We start from the raw sequence: 20889 nt of genomic DNA on the forward strand, positions 1-20889 counted from the left end.
TGCTTTGGGTGTGCCAAATGTCACAACGTAACTGGGTGGCTATAAAGGTACACTACGGGTATCTCCGAAAGTGTCTGTTGGGTTGGCACGAATCGAGACTGGGATTTGTCACTCCGTGTGATGAAGAGGTATCTCTGGGCCCACTCGGTAGGACATCATCATAATGTGCACAATGTGATCAAGGTGTTGACCACAGGATGATGTGTTACAGAACGAGTAAAGAGACTTGCCGGTAACGAGATTGAACAAGGTATCGGGATACCGACGATCGAATCTCGGGCAAGTATCGTACCGATAGACAAAGGGAATTGTATACGGGATTGATTAAGTCCTCGACATCATGGTTCATCCGATGAGATCATCGTGGAACATGTGGGAGCCAACATGGGTATCCAGATCCCGCTGTTGGTTATTGACCGGAGAACGTCTCGGTCATGTCTGCATGTCTCCCGAACCCGTAGGGTCTACACACTTAAGGTTCGATGACGCTAGGGTTATAAAGGAAGTTTGTATGTGGTTACCGAATGTTGTTTGGAGTCCCGGATGAGATCCCGGACGTCACGAGGAGTTCCGGAATGGTCCGGAGGTAAAGATTTATATATAGGAAGTCCTATTTCGGCCATCGGGACAAGTTTCGGGGTCATCGGTATTGTACCGGGACCACCGGAAGGGTCCCGGGGGCCCACCGGGTGGGGCCACCTATCCCGGAGGGTCCCATGGGCTGAAGTGGGAAGGGATCCAGCCCAAAGTGGGCTGGGGCGCCACTTTCCCCTAGGGCCCATGCGCCTAGTGTGGGGGAAACCCTAAAGGAAGAGTCCCAGAAGGGGAAGGCACCTCCTAGGTGCCTTGGGGAGGAGGGATTCCTCCCTTGGCCGCCGCCCCCCTAGGAGATTGGATCTCCTAGGGCCGCCCCCCCCCCTTGGCCCCCCTATATATAGTGGGGGAGATGGAGGACTTCTTACCCTTTGCCTTTGGTGCAGCCCTCCCCCTCTCCCAAGTCCTTCTCCTCTCCCGTGGTGCTTGGCGAAGCCCTGCAGGATTGCCACACTCCTCCACCACCACCACGCCGTTGTGCTGCTGCTGGATGGAGCCTTCCTCAACCTCTCCCTCTCTCCTTGCTGGATCAAGGCGTGGGAGACATCGTCGGGCTGTACGTGTGTTGAACGCGGAGGTGCCGTCCGTTCGGCACTTGGTCATCGGTGATTTGGATCACGACGAGTATGACTCCATCAACCCCGTTCACTTGAACGCTTCCGCTTAGCGATCTACAAGGGTACGTAGATGCACTCTCCTTCCCTTCGTTGCTAGTTTCTCCATAGATAGATCTTGGTGACACGTAGGAAAATTTTGAATTTCTGCTACGTTCCCCAACATCTACGCATCACCAAGATCAATCTATGGAGTAATCTAGCAACGAGGGGAAGGGGAGTGCATCTACACACCCTTGTAGATCGCTAAGCGGAAGCATTGCAAGAACGCGGATGAAGGAGTCGTACTCGCAGCGATTCAGATCGCGGTTGATTCTGATCTAAGCGCCGAACAACGGCGCCTCCGCGTTCAACACACGTGCAGCCCGGTGACGTCTCCCACGCCTTGATCCAGCAAGGGGAGAAGGAGAGGTTGGGGAAGACTCCGTTCCAGCAGCAGCACGACGGCGTGGTGGTGTGGAGGAGCGCGGAACTCCAGCAGGGCTTCGCCAAGCACTACAAGAGACGAGGAGGGAGAGAGGTAGGGCTGTGCCAAGCGGGAGATGATCTCGTGTGTGTTGCAGCCCCCAATACCTCAAGTATATATAGGGCAAGGGGAGGGGCTGCGCCCCCATCTAGGGTTCCCTCCCTAGGGTTGGCGGCAGCCCCAAAACCCATCTAGGGTGGCGGCCAAGGGGGGAGAGAGGGGGGCGCACCTAGGGTGGGCCTTAAGGCCCATCTGGACCTAGGGTTTGCCCCCTCCCACTCTCCCTTGCGCCTTGGGCCTTGGTGGGGGGCGCACCAGCCCACCTGGGGCTGGTCCCCTCCCACACTTGGCCCACGCAGCCTTCTAGGGCTGGTGGCCCCACCTGGTGGACCCCCGGTGGTCTCGGTACGTTACCGGTAGCACCCGAAACTTTTCCGTGACCAAAACGGGACTTCCCATATATAAATCTTTACCTCCGGACCATTCCGGAACTCCTCATGACGTCTGAGATCTCATCCGGGACTCCGAACAACATTCGGTAACCGCGTACATACTTTCCCTATAACCCTAGCGTCATCGAACCTTAAGTGTGTAGACCCAACGGGCTCGGGAGTCATGCAGACATGGCCGAGACAACTCTCCAGTCAATAACCAACAGTGGGATCTGGATACCCATGTTGGTTCCCACATGCTCCACGATGATCTCATCGGATGAACCACGATGTCAAGGATTCAATCAATCCCGTATACAATTCCCTTTGTCTATCGGTATGATACTTGCCCGAGATTCGATCGTCGGTATCCCGATACCTTGTTCAATCTCGTTACCGGCAAGTCTCTTTACTCGTTCCGTAACACATCATCCCGTGATCAACTCCTTGGTCACATTGTGTAGATTATGATGATGTCCTACCGAGTGGGCCCAGAGATACCTCTCCGTTACACGGAGTGACAAATCCCAGTCTCGATTCGTGCCAACCCAACAGACACTTTCGGAGATACCTGTAGTGCACCTTTATAGCCACCTAGTTACGTTGTGACGTTTGGCACACCCAAAGCACTCCTACGGCATTCGGGATTTGCACAATCTCATGGTCTAAGGAAATGATACTTGACATTAGAAAAGCTTTAGCATACGAACTACACGATCTTGTGCTAGGCTTAGGATTGGGTCTTGTCCATTACATCATTCTCCTAATGATGTGATCCCGTTATCAATGAAATCCAATGTCCATGGTCAGGAAACCGTAACCATCTATTGATCAACGAGCTAGTCAACTAGAGGCTTACTAGGGACATGGTGTTGTCTATGTATCCACACATGTATATGAGTTTCCTATCAATACAATTCTAGCATGGATAATAAACGATTATCATGGACAAGGAAATATAATAATAACTAATTTATTATTGCCTCTAGGGCATATTTCCAACAGTCTCCCACTTGCACTAGAGTCAATAATCTAGTTCACATCGCCATGTGATTAACACTCATAGGTTACATCGCCATGTGACCAACATCCAAAGAGTTTACTAGAGTCAATAATCTAGTTCACATCACTATGTGATTAGCACTCAATGAGTTCCGGGTTTGATCATGTTATGCTTGTGAGAGAGGCTGTAGTCAACGGGTCTGCAATAATCAGACCCTATGAATTTCGCAAAGCTTTATGTTATATCGTAGATGCTGCTACCACGTTCCACTTGGAGCTATTCCAAATTGTTGCTCCATTATACGCATCCGGTATCTCTACTCAGAGCTATCCGGATAGGTGTTAAGCTTGCATCGACGTAACTCTTTACGTTGAACTCTTTATCACCTCCATAACCGAGAAACATTTCCTTATTCCTCTAAGGATAATTTTGACCGCTATCTGGTGATCCACTCCTAGATCACCTTTGTACCCTCTTGTCAGACATGTGGCAAGGCACACATCAGGTGCGGTACTCAGCATGGCATACCGTATAGAGCCTATGACAAAAGCATAGGGGACGACCTTCGTCCTTCCTCTTTCTTCTGCTGTGGTCAATCTTTAAATCTTACTCAACTTCACACCTTACAACTCAGGTAAGAATCCCTTCTTTGACTGATCTATTTTGAACTCCTTCAAAATCATGTCAAGGTGTGCGTTCTTTGAAAGTATCATCAGGCGGCTTGATCTATCTCTATAGATCTTGATGCCCAATATGTAAGCAGCTTTATCCAGGTCTTCCTTTGAAAATCACTCTTCAAACAACCGTTTATGCTTTCCAGAAATTCTACATCATTTCGTATCAACAATATGTCATCCACATATACTTATCAGAAGTGTTTGTAATGCTCCCACTCACTTTCTTGTAAATACAAGTTTCTAGCAAACATTGTATAAACCTAAAAGCGTTGATCACTCTATCAAAGCATATATTCCGACTCCGAGATGCTCACTCTAGTCCATAGACGGATCGCTGGAGCTAGCATACCTTTTAGCATCCTTAGGATCGACAAAAAATTTGATTGTATCACATACAACTCTTTCTTACGAAAACTGGTAAGAAAACTTGTTTTGACATCCATCTGTCAGATTTCATAATCGAAAAATACAGCTAATGCTAACATGATTCCGACGGACTTAAGCATCGCTACGGGTGAGAAAATCTTATCGTAGTCAACTCCTTGAACTTGTGAAAAACTCTTTTCCACAAGTCGAGCTTCATAGACAGTGACATTACTGTCCGTGTTCGTCTTCTTCTTAAAGATCCATTTATTCTCAATGGCTTGTCGATCATCGGGCAAGTCCACCAAAGTCCATACTTTGTTTTGATACATGGATCCTATCTCGGATTTCATGGCTTCTAACCATTTGTCGGAATACGGGCCCACCATCGCTTCTCCATAGCTCGTAGGTTCATTGTTGTCTAACAACATGATATCTAAGACAGGATTACCATACCACTCAGGAGTAGTACATATCCTTGTCGACCTACGAGGTTCGACAGCAACTTGAGCTTCATGATCACTATCATTAACTTCCTATTCAACAGACGTAGGCGCCACAGAAAACATCTATCTGCGTTGCATCACTCTCTGGTTGAAGTAAAGGTTCGACAACCTCATCAAGTTCTATCTTCCTCCCACTCAATTCTTTCGAGAGAAACTCCTTCTCGAGAAAGGACCCATTCTTAGCGACAAACAATTTGCCCTCGGATCTGAGATAGAAGGTATACCCAACTGTCACCTTTGGGTCTCCCATGAAGATGTGTTTGTCCGCTTTTGGGTTCGAGCTTTTCCGGCTGAAGCCTTAAGCATCGTAGCCCCAAACATTAAGAAACGATAACTTTGGTTTCTTGCCAAACCAATGTTCACACGACGTCGTCTCAACAGACTTAGATGGTGTCCTATCTAAAGTGAATGCAGCTGTCTCTAATGCATAACCTCAAAATAAAACGGTAGATCGGTAAGAGACATCATAGATCGCACCATATCTCATAAGGTTCGATTACGACGTCCGGACACACCATAACCCTGTGGTGTTCCAGGTGGCTTCAACTGTGAAACAATTCCACAATGTCTTAAGTGATTGCCAAACTCATAACTCAAAAATTCTCATCGATTAGATCGTAGGAATTTGATCTTGATACACACATGGCACCATCGATTGTTGACGTTAAAGATGTTGAGCCCGTTAAGAAATCAAGTCATGGAAAAGTCGTGGAAAATAATATTGTGCATGCGGCTGAGTTTCATCGAGGAAAAGATGGTGTTTTACGTCAACTTTTTGGACCTAGAATTGCTCCTGTATTTGAAAGTGAAAGTGCGTTATATCGACTAGAGGGGGGGTGAATAGGCGATTTTTATGAAAGTCTTCAAAACGTGAAAGTTATGAAGACAAACAGTAGAGATATGCCTATCACTATGCAGCGGAAGTTAGATTACACTAGGCAAGCCATGGTCAAGTATTCAATAGAGTGAAAGCACAATGACAAATAGCTGCAGTGTAATAAGGATCAGGTAGGAAGAAGTTATGAAGCCAATCAAATCATACAGTTATGTTGTGAAGACAAAAGATAGAGCAAGCATGCAATGGCTTCACAATGAATAACAGTAAATTGAAGGGAAGTGAAGATGAAACCAGTGACACGTCGAAGACAATGATTTGTTGGACCAGTTCCAGTTGCTGTGACAACTGTACGTCTGGTTGGAGCGGCTAGGTATTTAAACCAAAGGACACACAGTCCCGGACACCCAGTCCTGAACACGCAGCTCAGGACACCCAGTCCTCACCGTTTTCTCCTTGAGCTAAGGTCACACAGACCTCTCCCAATCACTCTGGTAAGTCTTCAAGGTAGACTCCCAAACCTTCACAGACTTCGTTCACCGGCAATCCACAATGTCTCTTGGATGCTCAGAACGCGACGCCTAACCGTCTGGAGGATGCACAGTCCTCAAGTGTAATAAGTCTTCAGATCACTCAGACAAGAAGACTTAAGTGATGCCCAATTTACTCTGGCTCTGGGTGGTTAGGGCTTTTCTCCTCGCTAGGAATTTTGTCTCAAAGGCTTCGAGGTGGGTTGCTCTCAAACGACAAAAGCCGTGTACTGAAATCTGAGCAGCCAACCATTTAAGGTTGTAGGGGGTGGACTATTTATAGCCACTGGGCAACCCGACCTGATTTGTCCGAAATGACCCTGGGTCATTAAGGAACTGACACGTGTTCCAACGGTCAGATTTCGAACTCACACGGCAACTTTACTTGGGCTACAAGTAAAGCTGACTTGTCCGACTCTGGACAAGATTTGCTCTCATAGTCTTCGCTCGAAGACATAGGATTTGAATTAGGCATCACTTCAGTCATTCTGACTGGTTCTCTTGGACCCCACTTGACAGTACGGTGGTTCCTATGACTCAACACAAATGAAATAAAACTACGAAGGATCTAAGTCTTCGAGTTCCATAGGCTTCACGTGGTGTCTTCTCTTGTCATAGTCTTCAATGTGAATATCTTCATATACCACCATTGTCTTCAGTGTCTTCGTACATTTTTAGGGGTCATCTCTGGTAGTAAAACCTAATCAATGAGGGACTTCTACCTGTGTTATCCTGCAATTCTCACAAACACATTAGTCCCTCAGCTAGGTTTGTCGTCAATACTCCAAAACCAACTAGGGGTGGCACTAGATGCACTTACAATCTCCCCCTTTTTGGTGATTGATGACAAACTAGTTGAAGTTTTCAACGGGGAGTATAATTTGTGAAATTGTAAATGAATTGTCTTCATAAGCTGCAAGGGCTCCCCCTGAAGATGTGCATATAAGTGATTTGCTTCTTGAATGCAAATGCACATGGCAGGTTGTACTTATGGAGATCCACTTCAACTTATGATGACAATCCACTATGCATGTAAAAGTATATGAAGATAATGACATTCATAATGGAAAATGGACGTCTGCAGAATGATCTAAGTGCGGAATTTATCTTCACAAAACAGAATGGCAAACAAGTAGCAGACGACCATCGAGTTTAAGTGTTACAACTCAAAGAAGCAAATGCAGCAAAAACGGGAGTTGTAAGCACGAAGCAAAATGTAGCAAAGTATAAAGGCACCCGCCCATAGTGACCCGCTTGAAGACTATAAACATCATATGCTTCTCCCCCTTTTGTCAGTGATGACCAAAAAGGTTTGAAGACATAGAGTTTTCTACGCGTTCCCAGGCGCAGCAGGGTCGGTGGAGGTGTTTGGCGGTGCAGACGAGCTTGGTGCAGATTCGACGCGCGCTGAAGGAGGTGGAGGTGATGTAGCGTCGTCTTCTTCTTCGATAATCCGTGCAGTCACCGTGGTAGCAGAGGAAGAGAACTCCGAATCTTCAAGTGATGGAGTTCTGTGCAGCATAGCCCTTCGAGGAGGCGTGGAGTCAAATTTGAAGCGCTCTGTGAAGCCATCCTCTTGAAGTTCAGCTTCAGGACACATCATCGTGAGTCCTTTCCAAGTGCGGCGACAGGTTTTGTGTGCAACAAATGCATTCTTGGTTGCAAGATTTCGGATACGATTGATGTCCTCCATGATGCTTTTCATCTGCCTCTTGAGCCAGTCGTGATGCCTATCCTGCTTTTGGTGAAGAGCCACAAGAAGTTCTCGGTCATTGAGGGCACGAGCGCGCTTCTTGGATCGCTGAGCAGCTGCGCTGTCAGTGGCTTCAGTAGATGCAGTGCACGTGTGGTGCCAGCCAACAGATACACTCTGGAGATGGCTTCAACACCTTCAACATTCTGAGTGAAGCTCTGGTGTTCTGCATTCTGAAGACACAGAGGTTGCTTGGCAGGCTCAGGATATATAGCTTCAGCAGAGGTATCCACATCTGGCAAGAAGATCCGATGGTTGCGGGCTGAGGGATGATATGAAATCGCAGAGTGAAGCTTGATCAGCCTCATAACCCAAGGAGCATAAAACTTCAAGCCAAATAAATCTGAGCCGGATGCAGCAAGTTGACGTATGAAGAAGTCCTGCACATTGAAGCATTTGCCATGAAGGATATTGAATATTAGAGTCTTCATTGCACCTTCAACCTTGGCATGTGAAGAGTGTCCCTTGATGGGCCAGAGAGTCCGCCTGATGATGTGATATATGGTTCTGGGCAGGTACTCCAGGTCTTCAACGAAGAACTCAGTTGGATAGGGTGCATCATGGGGCAATGGCTTCATCATTTAGAGCATCTGACTCATATTTGGTTCAGGCCTCTGGAATATGCTCTCAATTGCTTCAGCATGTAGTTGACAGCCTTCCTCAAAGAATTCGCCAGGAGTGGGCAGGCCGGTAAGCTCAATGATATCAAATGCATTGGCTTCATGATGGACATTGCCGGTCATCCACTCCAGGACCCAAGTCTTCGGATCTCTGTTGTAGCCTTTGATATGGAGGGTGGCATAGAATTGAAGCAGAAGCTCTTCATTCCAGTGCTCTTCATCTGTGATAAATGGCAGCAGACCCACTTGCTTAAAGCAATCCAGTGCTTCTTCCAGGCCGGGCAGACCAGCAACAGCTTCAACCTCAAGGCGCTTGTGCGGGAAAATGCGACCTTGGTTGTATAGGATGCATGAATAATAGCTGCGCTGTGGATAGCTCCAGAACCTATCTGATACAATCCATTCCCTTGAATAAGGGTTCTTGGAGCTATTAAAGAACGTGTTATCTGCCCTGAAGCTATTGACGTTAAAGGAGCCAGGAGCTGATGCAGGACCTGGGAACCTTGGCAGTCGTGGGATCGGCTTCTGGACCTGAGGCCTGTGCGCAATATGATAGTTGAATTGGGGACCGGCAGCAGACTCAGGCACAGAAGTGTCAGGAGCAGTAGCTTCAGTGTCTTCTGAAGCTGTTGTTGGGGAGGGCTCCACATTGGCTTCAATGTTGGTGGTGGCAGCCTCAATATTTTCCGCCTCCACTTGACTAGCTGGAGGGTCAGACTCAGGCACGTTCTCCTGGAGAACGGCTTCTTGTTGGAGCGGGGGAGTTGGAGCTTGCGGTACTTCTTCATTCTCTTCGGCTGATGCAGCCGGAATGTCTTCAGTCGAATCTTGAGGCTGGGGTCCTTTGCGAAGCCTGCGGAATGCAGACGACCCTAGATAGTAGCTCCCGCTTAATTAGTTTGTTAGGATCTTTATTTTCTTTCGTAGTCAAGTCACGCACGACTTGTTCGGCAACATCTTGTTGGAAATATGCCCTAGAGGCAATAATAAATTGATTATTATTATATTTCCTTGTTCATGATAATCGTTTATTATCCATGCTAGAATTGTATTGATTGGAAACTCAGATACATGTGTGGATACATAGACAACACCATGTCCCTAGTAAGCCTCTAGTTAACTAGCTCGTTGATCAATAGATGGTTACGGTTTCCTGACCATGTACATTGGATGTCGTTGATAACGGGATCACATCATTAGGAGAATGATGTGATGGACAAGGCCCAATCCTAAGCATAGCACTAGATCGTGTAGTTCGTATGCTAAAGCTTTTCTAATGTCAAGTATCATTTCCTTAGACCATGAGATTGTGCAACTCCCGGATACCATTGGAATTCTTTGGGTGTGCCAAACATCACAACGTAATTGGGTGACTATAAAGGTGCACTACGGGTATCTCCGAAAGTGTCTGTTGGGTTGGCACGAATCGAGACTGGGATTTGTCACTCCGTGTGACGGAGAGGTATCTCTGGGCCCACTCGGTAGGACATCATCATGATGTGCACAATGTGATCAAGGAGTTGATCACAAGATGATGTGTTACGGAACGAGTAAAGAGACTTGCCGGTAACGAGATTGAACAAGGTATCGGGATACCGACGATCGAATCTCGGGCAAGTATCGTACCGATAGACAAAGGGTATTGTATACGGGATTGATCGAATCCTCGACATCGTGGTTCATCCGATGAGATCATCGTGGAACATGTGGGAACCAACATGGGTATCCAGATCCCGATGTTGGTTATTAACCGGAGAACGTCTCGGTCATGTCTGCATGCTTCCCGAACCCGTAGGGTCTACACACTTAAGGTTCGGTGACGCTAGGGTTATAGAGATATTAGTATGCGGTAACCCGAATGTTGTTCGGAGTCCTGGATGAGATCTCGGACGTCACGAGGAGTTCCGGAATGGTCCGGAGGTAAAGAATTATATATAGGAAGTGCTATTTCGGCCATCGGGACAAGTTTCGGCGTCACCGGTATTGTACCGGGACCACCGGAAGGGTCCCGGGGGTCCACCGGGTGGGGCCACCTGCCCCGGGGGGGCACATGGGCTGTAGGGGTGTGCGCCTTGGCCTATATGGGCCAAGGGCACCAGCCCCAAGAGGCCCATGCGCCAAGAGATAAGGAAAGGAAGAGTCCTAAAAGGGGAAGGCACCTCCGAGGTGCCTTGGGGAGGAGGGACTCCTCCCTAGCCGCACCCTTCCTTGGAGGAAGGGCCAAGGCTACGCCCCCCCCTCTCCCTTGGCCCTATATATAGTGGGGGGAAGGGAGGGCAGCCCCATCTAAGCCCTGGCGCCTCCCTCTCCCTCCCGTGACACATCTCCCTCCTCCTGCAGCGCTTGGCGAAGCCCTGTTGGAATCCCGCTACTTCCACCACCACGCCGTCGTGCTGCTGGATCTCCATCAACCTCTCCTTCCCCCTTGCTGGATCAAGAAGGAGGAGACGTCGCTGCTCCGTACGTGTGTTGAACGCGGAGGTGCCGTCCGTTCGGCGCTAGGATCATCGGTGATTTGGATCATGACGAGTACGACTCCATCAACCCCGTTCTCTTGAACGCTTCCGCGCGCGATCTACAAGGGTATGTAGATCCACTCCTCCCTCGTTGCTAGATGACTCCATAGATTGATCTTGGTGACACGTAGGAAAATTTTGAATTTCTGCTACGTTCCCCAACAGTGGCATCATGAGCTAGGTCTATTGCGTAGATTCTATGCACGAGTAGAACACAAAGTAGTTGTGGGCGTTGATTTTGTTCAATATGCTTACCGTTACTAGTCCAATCTTGATTCGACGGCATCGTGGGATGAAGCGGCCCGGACCAACCTTACACGTACGCTTACGTGAGACCGGTTCCACCGACTAACATGCACTAGTTGCATAAGGTGGCTGGCGGGTGTCTGTCTCTCCCACTTTAGTCGGATCGGATTCGATGAAAAGGGTCCTTATGAAGGGTAAATAGCAATTGGCATATCACGTTGTGGTTTTGCGTAGGTAAGAAACGTTCTTGCTAGAAACCCATAGCAGCCACGTAAAACAAGCAAACAACAATTAGAGGACGTCTAACTTGTTTTTGCAGGGTATGCTATGTGATGTGATATGGCCAAAGGATGTGATGAATGATATATGTGATGTATGAGATGATCATGTTCTTGTAATAGGAATCACGACTTGCATGTCGATGAGTTTGACAACTGGCAGGAGCCATAGGAGTTGTCTTAATTTATTTATGACCTGCATGTCAACATAAACGTCATGTAATTAGTTTACTTTATTGCTAACCGTTAGCTGTAGTAGTAGAAGTAATAGTTGGCGAGACGACTTCATGAAGACACGATGATGGAGATCATGGTGTCATGCCGGTGACGATGATGATCATGGAGCCCCGAAGATGGAGATCAAAAGGAGCAATATGATATTGGCCATATCATGTCACTATTTGATTGCATGTGATGTTTATCATGTTTATACATCTTATTTGCTTAGAACGACGGTAGTAAATAAGATGATCCCTCATTAAAATTTCAAGAAAGTGTTCCCCCTAACTGTGCACCATTGCGAAAGTTCGTCGTTTCGAAGCACCACGTGATGATCGGGTGTGATAGATTCTTACGTTCGAATACAACGGGTGTTGACGAGCCTAGCATGTACAGACATGGCCTCGGAACACATGCAAAACACTTAGGTTGACTTGACGAGCCTAGCATGTACAGACATGGCCTCGGAACACAAGAGACCGAAAGGTCGAGCATGAGTCGTATGGTAGATACGATCAACATGAAGATGTTCACCGATGTTGACTAGTCCGTCTCACGTGATGATCGGACACGGCCTAGTTGACTCGGATCATGTAATCACTTAGATGACTAGAGGGATGTCTATCTGAGTGAGAGTTCATAAGATGAACTTAATTATCCTGAACATAGTCAAAAGGTCTTCGCAAATTATGTCGTAGCTCGCGCTTCAGTTCTACTGTTTAGATATGTTCCTAGAGAAAATTTTAGTTGAAAGTTGATAGTAGCAATTATGCGGACTAGGTCCGTAAACTGAGGATTGTCCTCATTGCTTCTTAGAAGGCTTATGTACTTAATGCACCGCTCAGTGTGCTGAACCTCGAACGTTGTCTGTGGATGTTGCGAACATCTGACATACACATTTTGATAACTACGTGATAGTTCAGTTAAACGGTTTAGAGTTGAGGCACCGAAGACGCTTTGAAACGTCGCGAAACATATGAGATGTTTCGAGGACTGAAATTGGGATTTCAGGCTCGTGCCCACGTCAAGAGGTATAAGACCTCCGACGATTTTCTTAGCCTGCAAACTAAGGGAGAAAAGCTCAATTGTTGAGCTTGTGCTCAGATTGTCTGAGTACAACAATCATTTGAATCGAGTGGGAGTTGATCTTCCAGATGAGATAGTGATATTTCTCCGAAGTCATTACCACCAAGCTGCTAGAGCTTCGTGATGAACTATAATATATCAGGGACATATATGATGATCCTTGAGATATTCGCGATGTTTGACACCACAAAAGTAGAAATCAAGAAGGAGCATCAATTGCTGATGGTTGGTGAAACCACTAGTTTCAAGAAGGGCAAGGGCAAGAAGGGATACTTCATGAAACGACAATTCAGTTGCTGCTCTAGTGAAGAAACCCAAGGTTGAACCCAAACCCGAGACTAAGTGCTTCTATAATAAGGGGAACAGCCACTGGAGCAGAATTACCCTAGATACTTGGTAGATGAGAAGGCTGGCAAGGTCGACAGAAGTATATTGGATATGCATTATAATGTGTACTTTACTAGTACTCCTAGTAGCACCAGGGTATTAGATACCGGTTCGGTTGTTAAGTGTTAGTAACTCGAAATAAAAGCTACGGAATAAACGGAGACTAGCTAAAGGTGAGCTGACGATATGTGTTGGAAGTGTTTCCAATGTTGATATGATCAAGCATCGCACGCTCCCTCTACCATCGAGATTGGTGTTAAACCTAAATAATTGTTATTTGGTGTTTGCGTTGAGCATAGACATGATTGGATTATGTCTATCGCAATACGGTTATTCATTTAAGGAGAATAATAGTTACTCTGTTTGTTTGAATAATACCTTCAATGGTCTTGCACCTAAAATAAATGATTTATTGAAATCTCGATCGTAGTGATACACATATTCATGCCAAAAGATAAGTAATGATAGTACCACCTACTTGTGGCACTACCACGTAAGTCATATCGGTACAAAACGCATGAAGAAGCTCCATGTTGATGGATCTTTGGACTCACTCATTTTTGAAAAGTTTGAGACATGCGAACCATGTCTATTGGTGTATATGCATGAAGAAACTCCATGCAAATGGATCGTTTGGACTCACTTGGTTTTGAATCACTTGAGACATGCAAATCATACCACATGGGCAAGATGACTGAAAGCCTCGTTTTCAGTAAAATGGAACTAGAAAGCAACTTGTTGGAAGTAATACATTTTGATGTGTGCAGTCCAATGAGTGCTGAGGCATGTAGTGGATATCGTTATGTTCTTACTTCACAGATGATTTGAGTAGATGTTGAGTATATTTACTTGATGAATCACGAGTCTGAATTATTGAAAGGTTCAAGTAATTTCAGGGTGAAGTTGAAAGATCGTCGTGACAAGAGGATAAAAGATCTATGATATGATCATAGAGATGAATATCTGAATTACGAGTTTGGCACAGATTTAAGACATTGTGGAAATTGTTTCACAACTGATACAGCCTGGAACACCATAGTGTGATGGTGTGTCCGAACATTATAACTGCACCCTATTGGATATGATGCATACCATGATGTCTCTTATCGAATTACCACGATAGTTTATGGGTTAGGCATTAGAGACAACCGCATTCACTTTAAATAGGGCACCACGTAATTCCGATGAGATGACACCGTATGAACTATGGTTTAGAGAAACCTAAGCTGTCATTTCTTAAAATTTTGGGGCTGCGATGCTTATGTGAAAAAGTTTCAGGCTGATAAGCTCGAACCCAAAGCGGATAAATGCATCTTCATAGGACACCCAAAACAGTTGGGTATACCTCCTGTCTCAGATTCGAAAGCAATAAGGGATTGTTTCTAGAATCGGGTCCTTTCCCGAGGAAAGGTTTCTCTCGAAAGAATTGAGTGGGAGGATGGTGGAGACTTGATGAGGTTATTGAACCTTCACTTCAACTGGTGTGTAGCAGGGCACAGGAAGTTGTTCCTGTGGCACCTACACCAATTGAAGTGGAAACTTATGATATTGATCATGAGACTTCGGATCAAGTCACTCCCAAATCTCGTAGGATGACAAGGATGCGTACTACTTCAGAGTGGTATGTAATCTTGTCTTGGAAGTCATGTTGCTAGACAACAATGAGCCTACGAGCTATGGAGAAGCGATGGTGGGCCCGGATTCCGATAAATGGCTCGAGGCCATAAAATCCGAGAGAGGATCCATGTATGAAAACAAAGTGTAGACTTTGGCAGGACGGCTCGATGGTCGTAAGGCTATTGAGTACAGATGGATTTTAAAAGGAAGACGGACAATGATGGTAAGTATCACCATTAAGAAAGCTCGACTTGTCGTTAAGATGTTTTCCGACAAGTTCAAGGAGTTGACTACGATGAGACTTTCTCACTCGTAGCGATGCTAAGAGTCTGTTGGAATTATATTAGCGATTACTGCATTATTTATGAAATCTTGCAGATAGGATGTCAAAACATTGTTTCCTCGACGATTTTCTTGAGGAAAAGTTGTATGTGATACAAACGGAAGGTTTTTTCAATCCTGAAAGATGCTAATAAGAATGCAAAGCTCCAGCAATCCTTCTAAGGACTGGAGTAAGCATCTCGGAGTTGGAATGTATGCTTTGATGAGATGATCAAAGATTTTGGGTGTATACAAAGTTTATGAGAAACTTGTATTTCCAAACAAGTGAGTGGGAGCACTATAGAATTTCTGATGGGTATATGTTGTTGACATATTGTTGATCAGAAATGACGTAGAATTTCTGGAAAGCATATAGGGTTATTTGGAAAGTGTTTTTCAATGGAAATCCTGGATTAAGCTACTTGAATATTGAGCATCAAGATCTATGAGGATAGATCAAAACGCTTAATGGTACTTTCAAATGAGCACATACCTTGACATGATCTTGAAGGTGTTCAAGATGGATCAGTCAAAGAAGGAGTTCTTGCCTGAGTTGTAAGGTATGAAGTTAAGACTTAAAGCTCGACCATGGCAGAATAGAGAGAAAGGATGAAGGTCGTCCCCTATGCTTAAGACGTAGGCTCTACAGTATGCTATGATGTGTACTGCACCTGAAGTGTGTCTTGCCATGAATCAGTCAAGGGGTACAAGAGTGATCCAAGAATGGATCACAGGACAGCAGTCAAAGTTATCCTTAGTAACTAGTGGACTAAGGAATTTTCTCGGTTATGGAGGTGATAAAGAGTTCGACGTAAAGAGTTACGTCGATGCAAGCTTAACACCTATCCGGATAGCTCTGAGTAGAGATACCGGATACGTATAATGGAGCAACAATTTGGAATAGCTCCAAGTAGAACAGTTATTTGGAATAGCTCCAAATAGAGCGTGGTAGCTGCATCTAGGAGATGACATAGAGATTTGTAAAGCACACACGGATCTGAAAGGTTCAGACCCGTTGACTATAACCTCTCTCACAAGCATAACATGATCAAACCCAGAACTCATCGAGTGTTAATCACATGGTAAATGTGAACTGGATTATTGACTCTAGTAAACTCTTTGGGTGTTAGTCACATGGGGATGTGACCTTGAGTGTTAATCACATATCGATGTGAACTAGATTATTGACTCTAGTGCAAGTGGGAGACTGTTGGAAATATGCCCTAGAGGCAATAATAAATTGATTATTATTATATTTCCTTGTTCATGATAATCGTTTATTATCCATGCTAGAATTGTATTGATAGGAAACTCAGATACATGTGTGGATACATAGACAACACCATGTCCCTAGTAAGCCTCTAGTTAACTAGCTCGTTGATCAATAGATGGTTACGGTTTCCTGACCATGGACATTGGATGTCGTTGATAACGAGATCACATCATTAGGAGAATGATGTGATGGACAAGACCCAATCCTAAGCATAGCACTAGATCGTGTAGTTCGTATGCTAAAGCTTTTCTAATGTCAAGTATCATTTCCTTAGACCATGAGATTGTGCAACTCCCGGATACCGTAGGAATGCTTTGGGTGTGCCAAACGTCACAACGTAACTGGGTGACTATAAAGGTGCACTACGGGTATCTCCGAAAGTGTCTGTTGGGTTGGCACGAATCGAGACTGGGATTTGTCACTCCGTGTGACGGAGAGGTATCTCTGGGCCCACTCGGTAGGACATCATCATGATGTGCACAATGTGATCAAGGAGTTGATCATGGGATGATGTGTTACGGAACGAGTAAATAGACTTGCCGGTAACGAGATTGAACAAGGTATCGGGATACCGACGATCGAATCTCGGGCAAGTATCGTACCGATAGACAAAGGGAATTGTATACGGGATTGATCGAATCCTCGACATCGTGGTTCATCCGATGAGATCATCGTGGAACATGTGGGAACCAACATGGGTATCCAGATCCCGATGTTGGTTATTAACCGGAGAACGTCTCGGTCATGTCTGCATGCTTCCCGAACCCGTAGGGTCTACACACTTAAGGTTCGGTGACGCTAGGGTTATAGAGATATTAGTATGCGGTAACCCGAATGTTGTTCGGAGTCCTGGATGAGATCTCGGACGTCACGAGGAGTTCCGGAATGGTCCGGAGGTAAAGAATTATATATAGGAAGTGCTATTTCGGCCATCGGGACAAGTTTCGGCGTCACCGGTATTGTACCGGGACCACCGGAAGGGTCCCGGGGGTCCACCGGGTGGGGCCACCTGCCCCGGGGGGGCACATGGGCTGTAGGGGTGTGCGCCTTGGCCTATATGGGCCAAGGGCACCAGCCCCAAGAGGCCCATGCGCCAAGAGATAAGGAAAGGAAGAGTCCTAAAAGGGGAAGGCACCTCCGAGGTGCCTTGGGGAGGAGGGACTCCTCCCTAGCCGCACCCTTCCTTGGAGGAAGGGCCAAGGCTACGCCCCCCCCCTCTCCCTTGGCCCTATATATAGTGGGGGGAAGGGGAAGGCACCTCCGAGGTGCCTTGGGGAGGAGGGACTCCTCCCTAGCCGCACCCTTCCTTGGAGGAAGGGCCAAGGCTACGCCCCCCCCCCTCTCCCTTGGCCCTATATATAGTGGGGGGAAGGGAGGGCAGCCCCATCTAAGCCCTGGCGCCTCCCTCTCCCTCCCGTGACACATCTCCCTCCTCCCGCAGCGCTTGGCAAAGCCCTATTGGAATCCCGCTACTTCCACCACCACACCGTCGTGCTGCTGGATCTCCATCAACCTCTCCTTCCCCCTTGCTGGATCAAGAAGGAGGAGACGTCGCTGCTCCGTACGTGTGTTGAACGCGGAGGTGCCGTCCGTTCGGCGCTAGGATCATCGGTGATTTGGATCACGACGAGTACGACTCCATCAACCCCGTTCTCTTGAACGCTTCCGCGCGCGATCTACAAGGGTATGTAGATCCACTCCTCCCTCGTTGCTAGATGACTCCATAGATTGATCTTGGTGACACGTAGGAAAATTTTGAATTTCTGCTACGTTCCCCAACACATCTAGCGTTAGATATTTTTCTTGCGGAAGGGTCACGGGAGTTGGCTATTTAAATCGTCAGGCTACGGCCGTTGTATGCAGATTAGTTTTTGAGTTTTCTTTTGAGTATGAGATATACAGAAAAACGTCCGAGTTATGGGCGGCCATATCTTGTGTATTATCTGTGATTTTCCTATCGTGGAAATTTACTAGTGACGGAGGGTTGATCATCACATCGACGCCTACGTGCTGATCCAAGGGGGTCATTATTTTTATTCGTGTATTTCCGTACGCGGGTGAAAATTATCTTGAAGGTTGCGAGGAGGAACAGGGGACGAACTATTGATCAAGCATCGCCGTGAAAGATCGGGCCATCTACACGCACAAATTAGCATCTCGCTAGTCTGTGCTTCATCAAGTGGTATTCAGAGCTAAGGTTAGTCACGGCGATTCAATTTGCAATATCGTCTGCGGAGGCGAGCATCAACATGTTGAGCAGGAACATATTGATGGAGGAGGAAGGCATTGGTGAGGTCATTCTTTTTCACACTCGTTGCGTTGTGAACGAACGACGTGTCAATCTGACAATCGATGAAAGTACTGCGGTCAATATGGTGAGCATTGAGGTGGTGGAAAAATTGAAGCTGAAGATGACACCTCTTGAAAGACCATACACGGTGAAGTGGTTCGAAGGTGAAATCCAAATTACGCACCAGATTTTGATAATTTTTACTTTGGGGAAATATTGTTGTGCGGAATTTTTTCACGTTTGTCTTGTGCCCATGGTGTCGTGTCATCTGCTACTTGGGAACCAATGGTGCAAACGTGTTGGGGCTGTTCGGAATTCCAAGAAAAATAGTTACTCTGTATCATGGAAGGGCCAACAAATCTATTTTATTCCCATGCCATCAGATGTGTTCAGCGCAGACTGGAAAAACTGTTTGCTAAAAAGAAGAGAGCAACAGGAAGAAAGAAAGAAAGAAGTCGATGCACCGACTGAGGGGCTGAATCTTTTGGTACAGAAGGTACAAGACGATGATGCAAAAGGCCAGCGATGGAGTGTTTTTAAGACACAATGCAAGATCAAGGACCGTGCATGTAAGATGATAATTGATGGTGGCAGTTTTACCAACGCCATTAGCAAAGACCTTGTACAAGAATTGGGTTTGTCTATGTGGCGACACCCTCAACCACACCACGTGGAGTGGCTATATAACTCTGGGAAATTAAAAATTACGCACAAGGTACATGTGACATTTGCTGTTGGAGATTATGTTGACAAGGTGGATTGTGATGTTGTGCCGATGGATGCGTGCTAGTTGCTATTAGGAAGACCATGGCAGTTTGATCATGATGCGGTCCATGCTGGAAGATCCAACACATACACGTTCATGCATGATGGAAGGAAGCATGTGCTGAAACCAATGGGAGAAAACGCAATAACCATAGAGATGCAAGTTCCAGAGAGGAAGGCTGTACCAAAAATAGACTCGAAACCGAGGACGGTTTCGCTTGAAGGGAGGGAGAATGATACACACATGGCACCATCGATTGTTGACATTAAAGATGCTGAGCCCCTTAAGAAATCAAGTCATGAAAAAGTCGTGGAAAATAATATTGTGCATGCGGCTGAGTTTCATCGAGGAAAAGATGGTGTTTTACGTCAACTTTTTGGACCTAGAATTGCTCCTGTATTTGAAAGGCATAAAGTGTGTGTATACAATCAAAGGCCCAGGTCGAATGCCGATCAGGAACCAGAACCAGAAGAGGTACAACCCACGTTTAGAACTCCACCCGGATGGATCAAGATCGATGCAATTTTAATTGCCATCAAACAAGGAGTGCATGATCACATGCAATCTGAAAAGAGGCATGCATGCGTGCATGATTGATAATTAGATTATTTTATTAGAAGCTTTCCTAGATAGTAGCTCCCGCTTAATTAGTTTGTTAGGATCTTTATTTTATTTCGTAGTCAAGTCAAGCACGACTTATTCGGCGACATCTAGCGTTAGATATTTTTCTTGTGGAAGGGTCACGGGAGTTGGCTATTTAAATCGTCAGGCTACGGCCGTTGTATGCAGATTAGTTTTTGAGTTTTCTTTTGAGTATGAAATATACAGAAAAAACGTCCGAGTTACGGGCGGCCATATCTTGTGTATTATCTGTTATTTTCCCATCGTGAAAATTTACTAGTGACGAAGGGTTGATCATCACATCGACGCCTACGTGCTGATCCAAGGGGGTCATTATTTTTATTCGTGTATTTTCGTACGCGGGTGAAAATTATCTTGAAGGTTGCGAGGAGGAACAGGGGGACGAACTGTTGATCAAGCATCGTCGTGAAAGATCGGGCCATCTACACGCACAAATTAGCATCTCGCTAGTCTGTGCTTCATCAGATCTTTTTGTTATGATGGTTCTTAACTTCACTCTGAAATCGCTTGAACTTTTCAAACGTTTTAGACTTGTGCTTCATTAAATAAATATACCTATATCTACTCAAATCGTCAGTGAAGATGAGAAAATAGCGATATCCATCGCACGCTTCAATTCTCATTGGATCACACGTATCAGCATGTATGATTTCCAACAAGTCACTTGCCCGTTTTATTTTACCTGAAAACGGGGTCTTAGTCATCCTGCCCATGAGGCATAGCTCACATGTGTCAAGCGATTCAAAATCAAGTGACTCCAAACATCCATCAACATGGAGTTTCTTCATGCATCTTACGCCAATATGACCCAAGCGGCAGTGCCACAAGAAAGTGGTACTATCATTATTAACTCTAC

The 20889-nt window shown here is 45.9% G+C and overlaps 1 pseudogene; it reads left to right on the forward strand.

Annotated features, from left to right (window-relative positions):
- Nucleotides 1–18584: 18584 nt before the first annotated feature.
- On the forward strand, nucleotides 18585–19988 carry LOC147977335 (uncharacterized; annotated as a pseudogene).
- Nucleotides 19989–20889: the final 901 nt, after the last annotated feature.

Source organism: Triticum urartu, chromosome 4A (assembly GCF_056163025.1).
Source record: "Triticum urartu cultivar PI428250 chromosome 4A, HENAU_Tu73, whole genome shotgun sequence".
Lineage (NCBI taxonomy): Eukaryota > Viridiplantae > Streptophyta > Magnoliopsida > Poales > Poaceae > Triticum > Triticum urartu.